Below are 16,241 nucleotides of genomic sequence, written 5' to 3'. Positions count from 1 at the left end.
ATATTTAAATTAATGGACATTTATGAGTTTAGAGTGCACTTGTATTAAATCAAGGTTATGACAGAGTTCCAATCTATTTATTTATTTTGTAGCTGAAGACTGCTAAGTATTCACTTTTTTCGGTTTCATTTTATTATTTTCTAACAATTGTGAATGCCTCAGTTGATGTGTAGAGCAGGCAGCGGTGGCATTAGAAAGCACTGGGCGATGGAGTGTATTCAGATTATCTAGAAGAAATTATTATTTTTTATGGGTACGCATCTTATAATTAAAGACATGGCACTAATATTTATTTAGACGCACTTATTTATTGAAGCACTTGATAAATATTTATTATTTTATCTGCGTATAAGTGCTATGTTTAAATATTTCATTATTGGATATTGTATTTGGGCAAAGTCCGATTTTTGGGATGCCCAACCGCTTTATTCTTTATTTGAGTAAAAGTAAACACAAAAGCCAAAGTATACTAATTATAAATTGGGCTATTTTTAGCTTGGAGATTAATACATTTATAAATATATGCCTTATGGAGCCCTCACAGAAGGCATAGGGGGAGATTGTATCAAATTTGTCTTTTTGCTTTATTTCGTGCAAAATCTTCTTTTTGCTTTATGAGTTTTAGTAGAGTTCTTTGTTCTTAGGGACCTTTTGGCACTCACTACGCACGCATCAAACATTCGATTTGCACACTAGTTAGTTGGTAGGTTACTTTAGTTTAGGGTTAGTTGGTTAGTTTAGTTATTTACTTTATTATTGTCTATTAATATTTGGTTATTTAGTTAGGTGAAGAGAGAGAGAGAGAGAGAGAGAGAGAGAGAGAGAGAGAGAGAGAGAGAGAGAGAGAGAGAGAGAGAGAGAGAGAGAGAGAGAGAGAGAGAGAGAGAGAGAAGGTTGGTTGTGTTGGTTATGCTGGTTAGTTAGTGCATTGGTTGGTTGGTTAGGTGTAGAGAGAGGGAGAGGGAGAAGCAGAGAGAGAGAGGATTAGTTGAACTTTGGCAGTATTAGATATAGGAGTTTTCACTGTTTCTAAAATTTGAGAATATTTTATGTGTCCCTCAAGGTTAATGCGTGCTTTTTGCCCAGTATGGAGGCTTTTGTAGCAAACAAGAATATATTCGTAGAAAATTTTATAGAGTGCACTCCCAATGTGCAAATGAATGTACATAATTTATTTTGGAATAGATTGTTTACTATCTCGGTCCACCTAAGGAGCTTGTGTCTAACCGTAGGAGACATTTCTTAAATAAAATGATTGAGGCTTTAACAGAAGCTCTAAATACTAGATATAATAAGTCGATGCCTTATTATCCCCAAGCTAATGGGCAAATAGAGAGTACTAATAAGTAGCTTGTGGGGATTTTATCCAAGATTATATTTGCATGTAAGCACGATTAGGATAAGAAGTTATATGTGGCTACTTGGGCTTATAATATGACATTCAAAAGAGCTATAGGCCATACCCTTTTTAAATTAGTATATAGGGAAGAGTGTGCTTTATCTTTAGAGGTTGAGCTTCCTACAATAAGGTTTGCTCTAAATCATTGTTTCGATAAAGAGGAAGCATCGCAAGAAAGGCTTCTTTCCCTCGTACATCTTGATGAGATTTGATTACAAGCCTTGCTACATTATGTGGGAAAGAAACAAATGAAAATGCCTCATGACCTTTGGGCTAAGAAGTACAAATTTGCCAAGGGTCAATTGGTTTTATATTATGATGCCCATTGTGATCTCTTCCCACACAAGTTGGAACCCAAATGGAATGGTCCTTATAAGATTATTTGTATAGAAAAGAATAGCTCTATAGCTCTTTTAGCAGATTTTCAAGGGGTAGAGTTTAAAACTAAAGTAAATTTCAATAAAGTTCCCTATTATGGATATGGACTGATGTTGAACTTGGTGCCTTTAAAAGTCCTTCAGGAACCAGATTAAACTTGTAGAGGGTACCAAGACTATTGGGTGAAAAAATTTATTCCTTATCTTGAGCATCCATATTTAGAGCAGTGTTACCATCAAGGCAAGTGATCTTGTGAAGTAAGGATTATTACATTACTGAGTGGCAAGACGGATATTTTATGTGGGATATTAAGGTTCATTGCCATCATTGTCATTGGGTTCTTACTAGTGTCCCTATTGAGTTTAATGAGAAATGAGGGATTGTACATGTCTTACATCCTCTCTCTTGGTTAGACTTTGATTATCATAAGCATGAGTAGGATGATTGTCATGTCAGGTTATATTAATGAAGCCTTGGTTTACACATTATATTTTGATGGAGCTTCTTGAGGACTTATTAAGCATGCGAGTGTTGGGGTTGTCATAAAATATCCCTATCATTATCGAGTGGTTTTAAAAATAGGGATGTATTTAGGTGCAACTTTTATGAATAATATGGTAGAATATAAGGCCTTGCTTATTATGGGGTTAAATCTAGCAAAACGTAGTGATATTCTCCGGTTATTGGTTAAAGGAGACTTGTAGTTAGTAATGAACCAATTGAATGGGACTTATAGTATGAGAGATCCCATTCTAAGAATATACCATCACGCAACCTTGGACACCCTTGAGATCTTTGAGATAGTGAATTGCCAGCTGATTCATGATAATGGAATCGCTTTGTAGACTCCATGGCTAATCATGCCTTTGTTAAAGATGTCTTTCTTAACTGTGGTCATGAGGGGCTTTTACAATTGCCTCTTGATGTTAGTCCAAGGCTACATGGGGATTGCTTATTGACATGTTTTGTTTTGGTTGCTGATGGTTAGTATTAATTATGAGTGAGGTAGCAATTGACCATCTTTCTATTTTTTCATGGATGTATCAAATTGTTCAATAGTATATTTATTGAATATCCCTTACCATTTATACAGGGAGACTAGCTAATAATTTGATGCATTTAGTATAGGACCTGAGTAGCCCATCCCCTTGGTCTAGGCTTGTGCTTCAATACAGTTTATGTGGGGACCAAGGGTTTATTTTCAGCAATAGTAGGTTGCTAAATGGTGTGCTTTATAGTTATATTTTGTTAGGCCAAGAGGGTTGTTCCTATTGGATTTAATGTTACATTTTGTTAGGTCAAGAGGGCCATTTATTTTGCAATGGAATGGTTTGATTTCGTTAGGCCAAGAGAGCCATTTGTTTGCTTGGTGCGGGTGCGTTTAATGGATTTTCATTTTAGTGCTACACTAGATAAATTTGATGGAGCACTTGGAGAGAACCTCTTACTGCACAAAAGCTTCTTGTGGCCATGTTAATGTGATATCCTTTCTTTACAAGTTCCTTCCCTTTATATTTTATATGTATATGTACTTAGGGAAATTTTCTTTTTGTTGGGGACCGGCACTCAAGGCATGAAGTTCCAGGGTTAGGCTAGATGTGTGTGGGGAGGTTTGAGAAGTTGTTTGCTTCCTGTAAAGACATTGTTGGGTACTCTAAGATCTATTTTCATAAGTAGTTCTAGTATCCCTATTCTACTAGCTTGCTAGGAAACTGTTTCTAAGAGTCTCTATTAGTTCTGAGGCAGATAGAGAAGCCTGCTAAAGAAAAAGAAAGAAAAAATGATGAATATATAAAAAATATGCAAAATACAGAGGTATATAAAAAGAGATTCTAACCCCTAAAATAAAAATATAAAGAAAGAAAAATTCCAAGAGAAAATGATTATCACCTTAAGAAGGTCTAGTTGATTATTGGGGACGAGTCAAACCTAATGCCTTGTCTTCCTAGGGGTGGCATTTAGCCAAAAAATAAATAAGGATTGTTGGAGCCAAAATAAAAGTGAGTGATAGAAGAAAACGATTTAGTATTGCATTGTGAGCACTTGGTAGGTTCTTGGATATTGAGACAAGACCTGAGGCCAATGTCGTATTCTCCTTGGGTCAGAATATGCCTAGCCCCCTCCTTTTTATATATATGAGTATAAGATACTAAATAAAAATGTGGTAAAATGGGATATATGTGGCTTTTTATAGACTAAGCTATAGGAGTCCTCACCTAGTAGGAGTTCTTGGTCTAGTTGTTCTAGGTCAGGTAGGCAGGTCAGACTATGACTTAGGATGACTCCTTTGATAGTTCTTTTTAGCCATTCTGTATTAAAGCAATTGGTTAGCAACTAGCTCTAGATCTCTATCAAATTATGCTTAGTCTATCTCTCATGGACTTCATGTCTTGATCTCATTAGGGGATAGGGTGAGAGTTGTGTTTGTGCTCTCTAATGTATTTTTATTTATAGCAGCTTGATGCTCTTTATGGTTTCTATTTGTACAAGTCAAATCATGGATTCAATAAATTGAAGAGCTTCCCCTAGGAGAACGCTATGGCTCCTACGGCTCTCCTATATCCCAGGGATTGGTCCCAAGATGTGTTGTCTTACATATAGAACACAAATGTAATAGAGTCCTCTCCTAGTATAACGATAATGATCCAGGAGACTCTATATATTTCTCACTTAATGGATTTCTCAAAGGTATTGCACTACCCTATAGCAAAGAGAATCTTATACTCTCAATGTTGGTCATTATCTAGACATACAATTGCAATGCATCCAAGAATTTATCTTTGATACCATATTTAGATTGCATATGCAAATGTGTATAGCACTCTATGCTTAAACAACTTAAGTAAAAACTAGTGAACGTGAAGGTGCACAAACAATCTTTTCATGATTTCTTTCTACTAGCGTCGTGTTGTGTCACTAGGAAATAACACCGAGCTAACCTATGCTATTGAATCACTTAAAACTTATATATACCATAGCCTATATACTAAGATATGCAAAGAAACTAGCAACTTGATCAAATATCTTTTCATTTTAGTCCCATACCCCCTACCATTTACATTTTACATTTTGCTTGGTTGCACCAATGTAAGAAGATTTTGCGATAATTTTCGATATAAACAAGCTCTAAATATGTACTTTAATATAAAAATAAAAATAAATTGAGACAAACCCTTATGCTTTACTTTCATTACACATTCATAAACATTCTCCTATTTTCTTATAATTTTTAATATACAAAATTTTTCTTTAAGTTTTTTCTTTATTTGACTATTTTTAATAAAATTTTTCATTTATTTCAATATCAATTATTGTTTTTTAAAAAAACTTATGTACAGTGTAATCCATCAACATACTTATTTTCATGCTATATGAACATCATTTGGTCCCCAAAACTTAAGAATAATATCATTTTCAATTAAATATTGTGTTTTTGATTTTACAATTTTATCATATGTAAGAATGAAAATGAATGAAAATTTAAAATTACAGATATCAACAAAAATGTTTTAATGAGTGGTGGAGTTTGGGCCTAGAAAAGTGCTAAAAAATTGCCAAAAAATCCGAATTTCAAGGGAAATTTTGATTCCGTTGAAGGCGACATAAGCAATTGGGTCAATTTTAAGTAGCAAGCAGCCGAGGGGTTCCAAAAGTGCTCTAAAGACTCACCAAGTGACGGTTGCGAAATTTTCATAATTTCTCGAGATGTCACATGAGACTTTTAGAAGTGCCCGACAATATGGGACCCTGAGATGGTCATGTAGAAAGTTTCAGCTCATCAAAGGAGGCCGAACACGAAAATGGGAGTGCCCGAAGGAGAGAGCCAAAAGAGGCCAAATGTAAATGGGCTTAATGGCCAAAGGGGATGACCCTTGGGGTCTCCCACCCCCAATTTATCATGTTACCGGGGCGGGGGGAGGGGGGGGGGATTAACGGGAAAAAAAAAGAGGTGCCATGGCTGTAGGGCAATGATTGTGTGAGGGAGAGGGAGAGAGGGTCATGGCACCTCAGTACAACCCCCCAATCAGATTAGATGGATAATTTGTTGTATTCCTTCACTCCCTATCACTTGGCTTTGCACACAATATGGCTACCCAGATGGTCTAGCTGAGATTTAGTCTTTCTCTCTCCTCCCTCTCTCTTTTCCAAATGGCAATTCATGTGGGGGAAACCAAGAAGAAGAGGGACTGAAGGATGCTTGTCCAGTGGTGATTAGATTGCTCCAAGATTAAGAGGAGACCAAGGGAAGGTGTTAAGCACTGAAGAATGATTGTTAGATGGTCCATTGGCAGTCCATATAATTTATTAAAAAACCCGCAACACGTGCATAAGTGGTATGTCTCATTTTTAAAAAGAAAATTTGTTTATTTTTTATGCTTGATGGCCTAAATGAAATTCATATGAAATTTTTTTTTTGATCTTGTTTGCATCATGATTGAGGGCTGTATATAAAAAAAATAAAGAGTCGTAATGATACATAGTCGCAATAATTAAATTATAACCCGAAAAGTGCATTTTTGAGTAAAAATGAAGAGCTGTCATAATTAGTCACTAAGCATAGATTAAAAAACCTATTTTTATGCATAAATAAATAGAAAAAATAGTAAAAAATATGTTTTTGTGCTTCAAAAAATAAGAAAAAATATGATTAATGTTCGTGCATGTTTGACAAGGTTGAAGTATGAGGTATAGAATCAGCTCACCCTTGTTTGCTATGCTTTAGTGCGTTTTTATTGCTTTATACATCGAAAATGACAAAAAACCAAGACCCTACACCTATGCAACAATGCAACATATAAGTGGTAGGGGGGGAAGAAGGGTTGTGGAAGTGTTTAATCGCAGAACACGAAGTAAAGTATAATATTTTGGTTGTGCATGTGATATAGGGACGATAATCATTTAAGTGTAAAGAGGCTAGTAGCACCGAGAGTCTCTAGCAACGCAGCAACAATGAATAGATAATTGAAGGGCTGATTTTTACCCTCCATTTTGTTGACCTTTAATGATAAATGTTTGTGCACAATAAGCATGCACTTTTGCATTTTGTGTGGCACATAGTATAAAATCTTGGATGCATAGCACTTGTATGCCAAAACATTGACCAATGCTGAGTGTGAGAAAGTCCTTTGCTGTAGGTTAGATGAGCAGTTCCTTGGGATAAGTTCAATGAGGAAACATCAACTCTTGGATCGTTCGATAAATCAAAGAGTGGACTATGTATCGTGTGTCTCATATGTTGAGACATCGCATCTTGGGGCCAATCCCCGAGATGTAGGAGAGCTGTAGTAAGGCCACGATGTTTTAGTCAAGGGGTTACCTTCTATGTGTGTGATGCATGGTATGTTATACCAATGTATATGGGAACTCCCTCTGAGAAGTAGGGAAAGGTAAATGTTGGACTGTGTCCTATTACAAATGCAAAATTGATATTAGAGTTTAGTGCAGTGTGAGCCTTAGACGCTCCTGGCCACGAGGCCATATGGGGTGTCTTGTGTGTCTTAGAGGTCTAGCTAGTGCTAGAGAGCCAGTGTTGGGCCCATTTTAGGTCCCAACAGGTGGTGTGTTTGTCGGGAGCCGCCAATAAGTGGTGGTTCTGAATCTAGGGTCTCTAGGGACCAAATAGTCGGTTTATGTCCTCTAACAAGAACTGTGAAGCCGAAATACAAAAAGAGGAATGTGTTGAGAGGGCTAGACAGCGGCGGAATGAGATTATAAGGCGTTATTCTCCCAAAGAAGCAACCCGATATGCATAAGCGACAATGGTTTTTTAATAACCCAAGTGTCACTGTCACTAAATTGATTGCTTATTATGCATCGTCTATTTAATAAATTTATATCAATAAATTAATGACTCACTTTTCTTAAGTGTTGATGATGATCTAGCATGGCCATGAGACCATTTAGAGACTAGTATTCCTAGTACATCACTTAATGGGGTGATCAGAGCACTCTGACAGGGATATCTAGTACATGCAGTACAAGTTATGAAGGGGAAAAGAAGTGTCTGCCAAGTGTAAGAGTGTATACAAGAATCAAGGAGTTACACATAAATGAAGATGGATTAAGTTTTGAGAAGAGAAAGTGCATTAGCATTGTGTATATGTATTTATGTGTGCATCTGGGGATGCCTAGGAACATTTACTTGTGTATAATGAGCATTGCATTCATTTGGGGTCATCCTCTCCCTTACAAGTCAAGGTTTAAGGTCTTTTCTTTGATTTTAGATAGACAAGAGAGATAATTCTCTCACTAAGAAAGACGAGAGACATGATCCTCTGGAAGTGAGGAAAGAAGTGATTTTCTCTTTCTAAGGTCTAAAATGACACAAGCGTTTGTGTGGAAGTAAATCTTAAGGTTGAGGCCCAAGGCAATTTAACGAACTCTCCTTAAGGTGATTGCATGGACCACAAGTTAATAGTAAAGTTTAAGAAGCTATTTTTCTTTTAAAGACATGGTGAATCCATTTTTAAAATATATCACAATAGAAAGACGATCTCTTAAAATGACCCACGTAGGGTTATTGCAAACAACAAGATCTACAACTTTTGTGTTGGATATTTTTTCATCCGAACAAGGCACATAGAGATATCTTGAAATTGGTGCTACAGAGTAGGTCCTGGAACAACCACATCTTGCATGAAGATCAACTCAAGTCTCTCTCCAAGAAGAGAAGCTCTTGAAAGCCTATAAAAGAGGAGACTCTCCTGGGTGTGAGAGAGGTGAAGGAAGCATCACTTTGCATGCATCCAAGAGGAGAAGAGAAAGTGCAAGTGCTATGAAATCTCTGTTGAAATCAAGTGCCAAGAGGAGAGCCCTACACATATTGTGTAGGAGAGAAGGAGACTCAGGAAGGATCAAAAGGTGCCAACTTCCAAGTTGTGCAAGTGTTAGCTAGTTGTATACCGTGCAAGGAATCGTGATCTTGTTTCCAAGATCTACAAGTAAGAATTGGTTTATATGCAACGGATGTGCTTATCCTTGTCAATAATATAACTCCACAAGGGGGGGGCGGGGGAATTGGCCCATCTTCCAATCCCTAGTCTGTTGTCAATTTCTCTCTCTCTCTCTCTCTCTCTCGCTCTTCATCTTTCTTTTCTCTCATATGTTCTCTCTCAGTGCCAGCATAATATTCACTATATATATTTCAAGTATTTAAGAAAGTCGAGCATGTATCACAGATATTATAACAGTGGTATCAGAGTAGGTATTTTTGCTTTTCTCAAAGTAAAGGCGATCCTTGCAAGAAGAAGGTAAACATGGCAATTGATGAAGCACCCTACAAGTGAGCAATTACAGGTTCAATTGACAGAGTACCATAGCTTGTTGGAAATTCCCGAAGTACGTCAATTGATTGATAGCTTAAGGACAAGGGAAGAAGCTACTTATGAAGGACCGAATCCTCCAAAAGATGGTGATATTGGAGGAAACACCATTGCACCAATTGATGGTGAAGGTGCAAAGCATCCATTTGCTGAGAAGCTTCCTAGAAGGAAGAGGGACTCTCATGTCAAGAAGAGTAAAAAGACCTCACCTCGAGTGAGGCGGATAAGGAGGGAGTCATCTCCCTCAGCAACCATCTACTCCCCTGATTATTCAAGTTCCTCCTCCTCATCTTCTAGTTTCTACTCTCTTGGTTCTAAGTCTTGTGCAATCTGCAAATGGACAAACAAGGACCATAAGAGAAGCAAGCTTAAGAAGACTAAGACTTTCAAGTCTGGGGATAAGGACATAAAGTTTGACTCTTACTTTGGTAAGAGAGATCCTGCTAAGGCATTAGCCTTTGTCACGAAATTTGAAGTTACTTTTTCTGATGGTAATTATTTAGAAAAGTCCAAGCTTAGGCATGTAGGCATGCACTTGAAAGACACTGCTAGAAATTGGTGGTCGACTCTCATTTTGGAGGGAAGAAAACCTACAACTTGGAAAAAGTTCAAGAAGAAGTTTTATGGTCAGTTATTGCCTCCTGATTTTGAGAATGATGTCAAGGAATGGGATTGGCTAGGCTAGAAAGAGCATGAGAAGGTCACTAGTTATGTGGACAAGTTTTGCTCTACTTTTCTCAAGGTTACTCCTTTCATGGAGATCAACGATGAAGAGAAGAAAAGGAAGTTTGAAGTTGGCCTACTCCCTCATTTAGACAGAACCATGAAGGTATATGTATATGAAACCTTATCTCTCATGATGGAGTTTGCCATCATAATTGAAAGTTTGCATACACCTAGTACATCTTGAAAGTTGGAGACGAGTTATTATAGAGCTAGACAAGAGTAGCTCTATGATCAACCAAGAGACAGGACTAATCGAAGAAGACCTATCTTTATCCATCACCAATATTCAAAGCCAAAGGGTAGCAAGAAGAAGCGCAAGTACCTCTTACCCTCTGAGATACAAAAGTAAAAAGTGCTTTCTTTGTGGTGAGTTAGGGCATATGAAGTCTGATTATCCTCACAAAAGAAAGGAAGCAAATGTGGTTAAAGATCCTCCTCCGCCATCCTCAAATTCTATTCCAGATGTGCAAGCTAACACTCATTCAAATGAGAAGAAAAGACAACTCTTAAAGGGTTGGGGGACACTCAACAATCAACGAGTTTTGATACTCTTTGATCCATGGTCCACATATAATTTTGTATTACTAGATACTGCTGAAAGACTATAAATTTCATCGGATCGATTGGGAATACCAATTGGATCAGGTTCGGTATATGAAGGACTTACAACCAATTCTACTCCTATGTCCAGGGGAAGTTGAATATTAGAATTGGGGATTACAAGAATATTTTCTACTTGCACCCATTAGTAATTGTGATGTTATCTTAGGCATGCCTTGGGATTACAAGATTAGACCTCTTCCCGATTTTGTTAAGAAGACCCTTGCATTTCAATCAAAACATAGTATGCATTGCTGATGCTGGAGATTGGCTTGTGCCAATGGTTAGTCATGTTAGCATTTCTAAAGAAATAAAGAAAGCTATTTTTGCGTACATGATTTTTGTGAGAGAGTCAAAAGAAGGTAATGATTCAAAGGCACTTGATGCCTCTAATGAACACACAATACTGACTGATGCTTCTAAGTCTCAGACTTTAAAAGAACCCCTCTCTTCAATTGATCAAGACATGATTTTGTTAAACAATATGAATATTTTTTTAGTGATTCACTCCCAGGAGAGTTACCTCATAAGCGCTCGGAAGATCACACAATTGATCTTATCCCAGACAGTTCACCACCTAACCAACCGCCTTACCGAGTAAGTGCAAGTTAGCAAGAGGAGATCCTAAAACAAGTAAATGAACTATTGGAAAAAGGGTTAGTTCAACCTAGCTCTTCTCCATACTGCTCTCTAGTCTTTAGTTCAACCTAGCTCTTCTCCATACTGCTCTCTAGTCTTACTTGTTCAAAAGAAAGATGGTTCTTTTCCTATGTGCATAGACTACAGATCTAAACAAGATCACAATCAAGAATCGTTTTCCTATCTCAAGGATAGATGATATCTTGGATAAGTTGCAAGGGACTAGTATCTTTAGTCGCATTGATCTCAAGAGTGGCTATCACCAAATATGGATAGCACAAGATGTTCATAAGACAGCTTTTCGTACAACATTTGTACTATACGAGTTTTTAGTCATGCCATTTGGTTTGCCCACCACATTCAATCGAATGATGGAGAGAATTTTCATACCTCACTCAAAGTTCACAGGTGTCTTCTTTGATGACATTCTAATATTTTCACGGTCTGAGGAAGAGCATAGAAAACATCTATCTATTGTTTTTCAAGAGTTTTGCAAGCATAGACTATAGGTCAATGCTAAGAAGAGTGAATTATTCCTTTCGAAAATTCATTACTTGGGCCATATTGTTTCTCACAATTTGGTGAGGATGGATCTTGAGAAGATTCGAGCCATTGTTTTCTAATCACTATTATGGCCCTTTCAAGATCACAGATAAGATAAATGATGTGAATTTTTATTTGGATCTACCAAGTCATTCAAACACACATAAATGAAGATGGACTAAGTTCTAAGAAGAGAAAGTGCATTAGCATTGTGTATATGTATTTATGTGTGCATCCGGGGATGCCTAGGAATGTTTACTTGTGTGCAATGAGCATTGCATTCATTTGGGTTCTCACTAAGAAAGAAGAGAGACATGATCCTCTGGAAGTGAGGAGAGAAGTGATTTTCTCTTTCTAAGGTCTAAAATGATACAAGCTTTTGTGTGGAAGTCAATCTTAAGGTTGAGGCCCAATGAAATTTAATGAACTCTCCTTAAGGTGGTTGCATGGACTACAAGTTAAGAGTACAGTTTAAGAAGCTAATTTTTTTAAAAGACATGGTGAATCCATTTTTAAAATATCTCACGATAGAAATACAATCTCTAAATATGGCCCATGTGAGGTTATCGATAACAACGAGACCTACAACTTTGGTGTTGTACATTTTTTCATCTAAACAACACATAGAGAGATATCTTGAAATTGATGCTGCAGAGTAGGTCCTGGAACAACCACATCTTGCATGAAGATCAACTCACGTCTCTCTCCAAGAAGAGAAGCTCTTGAAAGTCTATAAAAGAAGAGGCTCTCCTTGAATGTGAGAGAGGTGAAGGAAGTATCACTTTGCATGCATCCAAGAGGAGAAGAGAAGGTGCAAGTGCTGCGGAAGCTCTGCTGAAATCAAGCACTAAGAGGAGAGCCCTACACATATTGTGGAGACTCAAGAAGGATAAAAAGGTGCCAACTTCCAAGTTGTGCAAGTCGATGCCCTGAAGAGGGTGTCCCCTCAAGATTTAGCTGTAAGTGGTGTGGTGGCCAACATTTCCCTAGGAATTTTGTCCAAATGTCAAATGCGATATTTGTGAAAAGTTTGGCCACTTAGCTGCTACTTGTTGGAGTAAGATCAGTTTTCTCTAACAAGGAAGTAAACAACCAGGTCCAGTTAATCATCATGCACAAGGGAATAATCTCCAGCAAGATGATGGACCAAGACAGATACTACAAAGAGAGAAGGCTACTGTAGAGGAGTTGCCTCATGGCAGTGGAGTTATTCTTATTGAGGCTGTACATGCCAATAATGCAGATCCAATACAGAGGACATTTATTAGATAACTTTGAATGAGCCGATAAAGTTGCAGGATAGGATAAGAGACGCGGATGTAATTGAGTTGACCTTGGTATGCCAAATGATTCATAGTCAATCAAAATAGGTTCCATGCTCAGTTCGAAAGAAAGAGAGGACTATGTGTCATTAATTCAAGAGTTCTGTGACATCTTTGCTTGGAGCTATGATGAGCTTAGAGGCATTCCTCCCAGCATGTGGCTATGCATACCATTCCTCTAAAGGAAGGCAGTCGGCCCGTATGTCAAAAAGTAAGGTGTATGCCTTTTGAACTAAGGGACGGGCTGTTCAAGGAGCTACAGAAGTTGCAAAAAGCGGGTTTGATTTTCCCTGTTCAGCATATTGAATGGTGTTCACTAGTGATCAAGAAGAAGAAAAATAATCAAATCTGGCTTTGCATAAACTTTAGAGAGCTGAATAAGCAGACTGTTAAAGACTACTACCCATTGCCATTTATTGACCAAATTTTGGATCAACTAGCAGGTAGGGAAATATATTCGTTCATGGATTTCTTTGCGGGGTATCACCAAGTGGCGATTGCTGAGCAAGACAAGCTTAAAATGACATTTATTACTATCTTCAATACCTTTGCATACCATGTGATAGCATTTGGTTTATGTAATGCGCCTGGTTCGTGGCAAAGAACATTTGATAAGACCTTTGGTAACATCTCTCTAGAGGAGTTGAAAGTATTCATTGATGAACTGGGGGCAGCCACGATAAGAAAAAGGCAATTGATTATTTTGCGAAAGTGTTTTGAGCATTGCAAACAATTTTGCATAGCTCTTAATCCACGAAAGTGAGTCTTTGGGGTGCCTTATGGACTATTGTTATGGACTATTGTTAGGCCATGTGGACAATTCAGTATGGATCGCAACTGACCCTGAAAAGATCAACGTCATAGTCTCCATGAGTCCGCCACGCACTCCAAAGGAGGTACATAGCTTTCTATCATTGGTAGGATATTATCAAAGGTTTATAAATGCCCTAGCAAAAAGAACATTGCCATTAACAAATTTCCTTTAACTGTCTGTTTGCATGGAGTGATGCTTGTAAAGTATCTTTGATTATGTGAAGTAGGAGCTTGCCAAAGCACCTGTTTTAAAAGTACCTAAAAGGGGCGATATGTTTTATATATTTTCAATAGCAATAATGCATGTCTTGAATAGATTTGAGATTTATTTGTTATGCGACTCTTATGTTCTCTTTAAAGTTTGGCGTAGCCATGGAACAAAGCAAAACCATGGGAGATATTCTTGACGTAGTGCTTTTGACTCCATTGAATGTAGTGGATTCAGTTGAATTAAACAAAATGGCAACGACATCATCTCTTTGACGCTTGCCAGCTTGGAGCCATTCGCATGGGTATGGAATATAGTTGCTTTAATTGTGCTTGCATCAAAGTGCTATATATATTTTTGGAGATGATCGTTTATATATTTCATTGCAGCCAACATATGGGGTCTAATAGAATGAATGTGCAAAAAATGAAAGAGGCGGCAAGGGGACAAGAGACACATGTTGCTAAATGTACAAGAGCTACAAAGATTCAGAGAAACACGAGGGCTACTTCAAGTTCTTCGAACTTAAAAAATCTTGAGGCAAGGATGAATGAGTTGATGGAAATGCATATGGGTTTATGTGCACGTGTTGATCATGCGCTTGCCATGTACTCAATGGAGTTACATGAACAGGATAAAGGTCTATATGGTGTTATGTGTGAGACAAAGCAGACGCAGGGTGTTCTCCAGCAAGTGTTGACTAATCTGGGTGGTGAAGTAAGGGCACTTTCAACAATTATTTTTGAGACAAGTAGATTAATGAATCTACTAGTGAATGATATGTGGGCTTCAGTCTGGGGGCTTGGAGATGACCACGAACCTGTGATTTGCCAGAGGGGTTGTCAGTTGCTGTTCTTGTAGTTTCAAATGAATGTTAGTAGGTTTAATGCCTTGCTGCAACAATTGAGCTGTCAAATGAACGCTCGCATCTAAGGAGAAAGAATTACTTAGGGTGGAACTTATAGGTTCGGATTGTCTTGCATATTTTAAAAGTACTTGGGCTAGCACTTTTTGTGATAATATATGCTTCTTTTTTGTAGAGCCTACGTGGAATGTGCTAAGATGTGTAACACTTTTGATATAACAAAGCGTATTTGAGTAAAATGTATTAAGTGTGTATAACATGATGTCTCTTTCTTGAGGTTTACATCGAGCAATTTTGATAATCCAGTGATGGTTAGTATATTTACATTCGATGTATTGCATACATCGAATGTACACAATACTTTTAGTTTTAAAATCAAACCATGCCTTTGATAAAGTGTGTTGATAACCATTTCTATGGTTGCATGTTTACTTTGTTTTGTTAGTTAATTGAAATGGATCAATTATGCATGTGTTTATATCTAAATTCTCTATCTCATAAAAAAGGCTCTCTCTCTCTCTCTCTCTCTCTCTCTCTCTCTCTCTCTCTCTCTCTCTTTGTGTCTCTCTCTCACATGGGCCCAACATCTTTGTAGACAGATACATTACAAGCATTGACTTAAATACATTGACTTGGTATAGTGTGTCTTGATATTTAATCTTTAATATTTAAATACTTAAATATTAAATGTTTCTATATATATATGAGGAGCCATGCATTCGATGGAATTAGTTTTGATAACAGATTTTGTGGCCATCCAATCAATATGGGGTGTTCTCATCGAGCAACTGGTAGAGACTATGTGTTGCATGTTCATAGGAGTGTGCTTACATCCACAAGATATGAGTGATGGCAGGTTGCTAGGCTCAGGGCTCGAAAAGGGATTTTAGATCATGGTAGAACTATTCGTAGGGATATTGTAAACATGCCTCTTCATCAGGAGATTCTAAGTGGTCATCATGAACTAGGCCAACCCCAGTTTGGTATAGACTTGGCTAATGTTTTGCCATCAACAACGGATAGAACCATTAGGGGATTTCAAGTCCCGATGATAGTTTGGTGTGGATTTGATGAATGCTTTGCTATCAGTGGGTGGTTGCAATGGTCTTAATCATGTGATTATTGAGTCACACGTTAATAATGTTTTAATTTCTAAGTGCCAGAATGGGAAAAATCTTAATGGAGTGGTTTATGAGAGTGTGTCTAGCCATGTTGAAATTGTAAGTGGGGATAATGAGCCAGTTGAACAGCATGTTGGTATAGATTTGGCAATGATGCATGTTGATTGTGTTGTGCCTGATATTTTTACATCAACAGATGGTTGTGATTTTGGGAATCATCACAATGTGGAAAATTATGTGGTTAATGAGTCATGTATTCATAATATTGATGTTTTTGATCCCCAAAATGGTGGATTGTGCTCCAT

This window comes from Lygodium microphyllum, chromosome 5 (assembly GCF_053477565.2).
Source record: "Lygodium microphyllum isolate KBCC chromosome 5, Lygodium_microphyllum_v1.1.10, whole genome shotgun sequence".
Taxonomy (NCBI): Eukaryota; Viridiplantae; Streptophyta; class Polypodiopsida; order Schizaeales; family Lygodiaceae; genus Lygodium; species Lygodium microphyllum.
Note: the sequence above shows the minus strand (reverse complement) of the source record.